The following is a 6,125-nucleotide window of genomic DNA, read 5'->3' on the forward strand; positions in this document are numbered from 1 at the left end:
CAACGAGCTACTCAACGGCAATAAAGTACACTTTGAATATTAGATTTAGTAATAAAAGAAGAAGTCCAGAAAAACCTCTTCTATAAAATGAGAGGAAATTCCTCAAATTATTGAAAACAAATGGTAGTGCAAAAATGTTCTTATCGTGCCTTACTGGAAAGGTCACAAGCCTTTGAAAAAGTCACAATCTTTTGGAAAGTTCGTCACCTTTCATAAAAGTCGCAATTTTTCATAATCGTCGTAACTTTTCATAAAAGTCGCAACCTTTCATAAAAGTTGCAACTCTTTACTTTCTATTCACACCTTTTAAACCCCAAAAAATCAACTTCCAAATTCGTTTTCAGATGTTCCACATTAGAGTCTCCCGACTCTGAAATGCCTACCAACACAAAGCTTCTCAAGTTTCTACTTGTTTACTTTTTAAGGTAAACTTATTTAGCTATGCATACATTTCAAAATTTCAAAGTGTTTATATTTTCTTTTATAAGTTTTTTCTAACACAAAGGTGATTAGTTTTCCGAGATTGAACATCCATAATTCATGAAATATGATATTGGTACAATTTCATAGCCTAAATCCCCCTCTCTTACTTTTCTTATCTTGCATAGAGATGATACATAATTTTTATATACATGGGTGTGTAAAAAACTCTAAGTACATAATGTTGAGTTTTGACCTTATAATATTTTTAAATTTTACAAGCAACTTATTTGATACAACATTATATACACTTATACTACTTGTTGTGGAGTTACTTAAATATTTTTGTCTATGATGTGTAAAATTAAAATTAGAAAAATGCTTATTGTGTTTAACCTCCTCTGACATAAAAAGGCTAGTAGTATGTATAAAAAATGTTTCTTTTCTGTCCATAGCGATAAATCAGTCAGATATGTTGTATATGATGTGTCTTTGTTTGCTTGACAGTGTCTAGAAGTGGTAACATAAGCCATTTGATCTTGTATTTATGGTAACCTAAGTGACATAATTACTATTTGAAAAGTGTGACTGAACATATGTTAGTCTTCTTCATATTGACATCATATCTTAGTATAGATTAAATCAAGAAATCTGATGATGATAAAATGAAGATAGGAAGGATTAACTTTTTGCAACATTTAGTTTGGGACATTCATTCAAGAAGTTTTATTCTCTTTATTCATAAGTTTTCCTTATATGCGACTCTTTCCTAATTTTTATTTATGTACTTTTTGCACTTGTATTGCACGTAACTCCTTTTACCAATAGAGATTTACATCTTTTATGAGGTAAGTACCTTTTTTACTATTGTTGCCTTCTTAGGGACAAGGGTGGATCACATAGAGTCCACCGGGTGCTCGAGCGCCCATTGATCTTGTATCAGTCTATATATATCTATGTAGAAACTAAAGAAGCTCATGATGGGTGCTTAAGGTAGGAGTTCGAACTAACTCTCTACATGTTTATATATATATATATATATATATATATATATATATATATATGTAAATATGTATATATATGTAAATATGTATATATGTATATCTTTGAACTCCTTTAGTAAAAGTTTTCTCTGCCACTATTAAGATAAGAGAGCACCACAACTTTAAAATCCTAGATCTGCCACTACTTAGGGAGCTATTGCTTCGAGTTACATGGCATTCACTATGTCAATAAAAAATGGATTTGGGAAATAGATGATCACTGTTGTTGACTTGTTAGGGGGATATTGGTTGAGTTAAATGGCATTCAACATGTTAATTAAAAAAAACCTTTGGAAAATAGATGATCCATTTGGCACTCAGGATGAAGTTTTACAACTTGCAAGAAGACTGAGCATCTCCACAACTTTTGGTCTGGCTCATCATGTTGTTATCATCAGACCAAGTAAAGTTTGAATATGATTGATCAAACAAGATGATGTACTAACTATATGTCTTCATTTTCCTTGTTCTTCCTCTCAACTGAAAAAATCATATCATGCGGATAGAATTATTTGGGGGTACATTCATATTTGTCGAGGAACCTTATACATGATGTAAGATTTGGTAATATACATAATTTTATTGGTACATGTTAGATAATTCAATCTTACAACACATCTTAATATTGTTACTGATTCTTTCCTTCAAGAACCTAATAACCGTGAGACTGATTCTTATTAACAACCTTCCTTCCCCATTTATTCCTGGAGCTTTTTGCATATTGTACTTGCATTTTTAAAAATATATTTTTCTAATAATTTTGTACTTTATTAGGTTGCTACTACTCAAGTTGCGTTCTAGTGGATGAGAGTTTAATTTCCAACGAGTTCTTAAAGGCACCATTAAATTTCACATTATTGTATCAATATATTTCTGATAGTTGGAATGCCAAGCTTTTTTGTATCCTATGAGATTGGGAGAAACTCATTTGTACTCAATTAAGTACATAATATATTGTACTATTACACAACCTTTGGTCGCAATGCTTGGATTAAGACCTATTGGTGCATCTTAAGTTTAGATATTGTTTCCGGTGTTTCACGGGTTTGTTTTTTCCATACAACATTTTATTGACATAGTACAACTTGTAAGAAACCAAATTCACCATTAGATATCCCACATGTAATTATACGGTGTTGGTCCCGTGCTTAGACCTATCTATATATTATTTCTGTTATATAGAAGCATGAAGAAGAGGACGCCCACAACTTAATGTTATTGTACATTGTGCAACAAATGTTCTACAAAATTTAGGTTTGGTTATTTAAAATAAAAGTAAGGGTATTTTCGTCTATTTATTCTATTCTTTTCTTCTATCATTTTCTCAATCATTCTTATTTTTTCTTCTTCTCTCCTTATTTTATTGGAATTCCTATTCTGACATTTTTTTCCGCTTGAGACTCCGAATGCAAAAGCTTAAGTCAAGTAGGTATGTGGATTTTTTCACTCTTCTTTAGCATTTCAATAATAATAAATATTAGATTTCACTTAAATTCCAAAGGGATCATACAACTCAAATATGTTTAGTTGGCTATTCAATAGATTACTATTATGTATGTTTTTGGCTAATATGACTTCTTTTTGTTGTAGAGGTAAAAGAGAAACAAGGAGAGACTTTATTCTTTACTCTATTCATTTACTATTTAACTCTAGAAACCAATCAATGATATGGAAAAAGAGATGCTACAAAAAAATTCATCTCAGTGATTTACTTGTACTAGTTAACATTATGAAAAATCTTGAAAAAAGGTATTTGTTACTTTTGATAGCTTCATAAGATGGTATTTTCTTCTTGGTCCTACATTCTTGAGTATATTTATTTAGCTTACATAGTTGTATCGTTTGAATTATGAATATTCTCATTGTTGTATTTGTGTTTTCAATTCAATTACAATTAAATTTCTATGTTCATGACTTCACCTAGCTTGAGAACAAGCCTTCGTAGTTTCTGTTGGATATCTCTACATGGTTTGTTGCCATGATAATCCCACAGAGCTGAAGCTTATTAATATATTCTGTGGTTGACCTTTTTCTATAAGTATCATAAAAATTTTATGTTCACAGGAAACTCAGTGATAAATATATAGTATCTTAAACATTTTATAATTATGGCCCTGTAGATTGGATCAAAACTTGAAGAGAGAAGAGAGGAAGGAACCCTCATTGAAGTCATATGTATTGTTCTTCGCCTGGAGTGTTGTTTTCTTCGCGGACAAAATTATCTTTGGATTATCCTTTTAGGACTAATTTATCCCTGCTCCCAGGTGAGATAAAATAATACTAAGTTTGAGTATAAATTTGTCCCGAAACTTTTGATACATTTTAGATACTACAATCTAGATTTTCCAAATGATATGAAAAAGATTCCATCAAATGAGCAACTGATGCAACAAAGATTATTTATAATACGCCCAAAATAACTAAATAGTTTTTCTTTGATGCTCTACAACTTGAAGCTAATTATTTTACTTCTCTGAATTTGATTTAATTATTTTAATTAGTTGAGTTGATAATGAGGGTTAATGGATGAATTCATGTTCTCCACACTTAACTATTTGAATGTGATCCTCAACCAACACGATATCATTTTAATGATATCATTAGCAAGTATAGAAACTAATTGCATTCAATTCAGTAGTGAAAAATTATCTCGTAAGGGTCATTATAATAGGATCGAGATATTGTTAGTGTATTATGTTTTACATGATTTTGAAGTCACCAATAGATATACTGTGCAGGCCACAAGATATGCCCTTTGATGTGAAGATTCATACTTCCACATATATGACATAATTTTTGTTCCATGAATTCGTGGTAAGGTTAGCTTACATTCTACCCTTGTAATACCTCACTGGTTGGATTTAACTAAATATGTTGTTAGAATCCCCATCTTCTGAAGATTCTGGAGGAGCTAAATGAATTTTCATGTGCGTTATAAAAAATTTTTTGCCGTTGTGTTATTCCAGAGGTGAAATTGTTTGTGTGAGCCCAAATACATGTGTCCATTCAAATACATTTATTGATAGTATATGTGCAAGTGATTTTTGCTTCTTGAGTGTCTCTTGCCTATTTTATATTCATCCAAGGGATGATGACCAAGTACCTTCTAAACCAATGCCCGAAATCTCAGAGACACACTTATACGACACTAAGGTCCTATAAATCCCCCGAACTTATTTTATTAATAATTTTTTACCACTTTTTAGCTTACGTGGCACTATCTTGTGGGCCCAACGATGGTTGACTTTTTTTTTCAAACTATTGTCATATAGGCTAAAAAGGGGTAGAAAATTACATATAAAATAAGTTTAGGGGGGTAATAGGACCTTATTATAGTATAAGTGTGTCTCTGGAATTTCGGGCATAGGTTGAGGAGGTACTTGGGTATTTTCCTTTCATCCAATTGAAATATTTGTAATAAGAATAATGGTGAAAAATTAATTCATCTTTTTTTTATAGGAGTAGTACATTTCTTGGAATTTCTTATCTAAAAAGCATTGTGTTCATAAAAATTTAATTTGATTACTTTAGAGGTAATATACAAGTAAAGAAATCAACAAAAATCTACGCTAGAATATGAATGTTGCTTATACAAAATAATAGTTCTCTCTGCTTACATACTTCACTTGGACATTATTTCCTCAAGTGGTTCATCGGTGGAAAATTACATTATTCATATTGTAAAAATATTTTTTTATGTATATATAGTAGATTTTGAACCTCCTTTGATCTATTCGTGAGTTTTTACTTGTTATATTTTGAAATTCTGTCTCAACCACTGACATTAAAACTATTATTACATGGAAGAAAACACGAGGATTATGTTTGAGTACTTCTGTGTTCAGAACAAGGTTGGCGAGGTGTTTGCTATAATGTTCATTCTTATTACTAATATATGGAATTTATACATCGGAACTAATAAAGACATGTAGGTGATCATGTACTTAATAGTCAAGTAAGTTTATGTTTTTCTCACATGGATTTAAAATAAGTTGGTGAAATCTGTTTCTCCTCTACTTGTGCAATGGAATGCATCTCTGCTCCTCAGTTCAATGGGACACAAACTTTAGTTCTTGTTGATATTTGTGTGCTCATGACTTAGTAAATCAAAATGATTGATATAATTTTTGTAGTAAATGATGTAAGCATACTGATAATAATATTATAAGATTTCATATCCCAAAAATCTATCAGCTACTTGAATAAATCCCGACATCAGATAATTGAGCTACTTAATTTGCATTTTTTTCATAAGAAAAAATCTGCATATTTGAACCAGTAATTTTTCCCTTGAAGAATAATCATTGAATTTAGCTATATGCTAAATTACACATTTGTGGACAACGTAACCATTGTTGAACAAATTATATTGCTACATCAAACACTTGAGAGGTAGGCAAAAATAATTTGTTCAACAATGATTATGTTGTATCCGTTGAAGCAAACTTCATAATAGGTATATTGAGAGCTTCGAATGGGGGCTCCATTGACTGTAAGAAACAATATATTTTGTTAGTGACCCTAGGCCTGAACACATGCAAATTATCCTAGATGTTTTTTGATGCTATAATCAGAACAATTATATTCGTTTCTTATTTCTCGTAGTGGGGACAATGATGTGTGTACCATTCACTTTTTTGAAAAGTAGACAATGTCAATTCG

Source organism: Solanum lycopersicum, chromosome 7 (assembly GCF_036512215.1).
Source record: "Solanum lycopersicum chromosome 7, SLM_r2.1".
Classification (NCBI taxonomy): Eukaryota; Viridiplantae; Streptophyta; class Magnoliopsida; order Solanales; family Solanaceae; genus Solanum; species Solanum lycopersicum.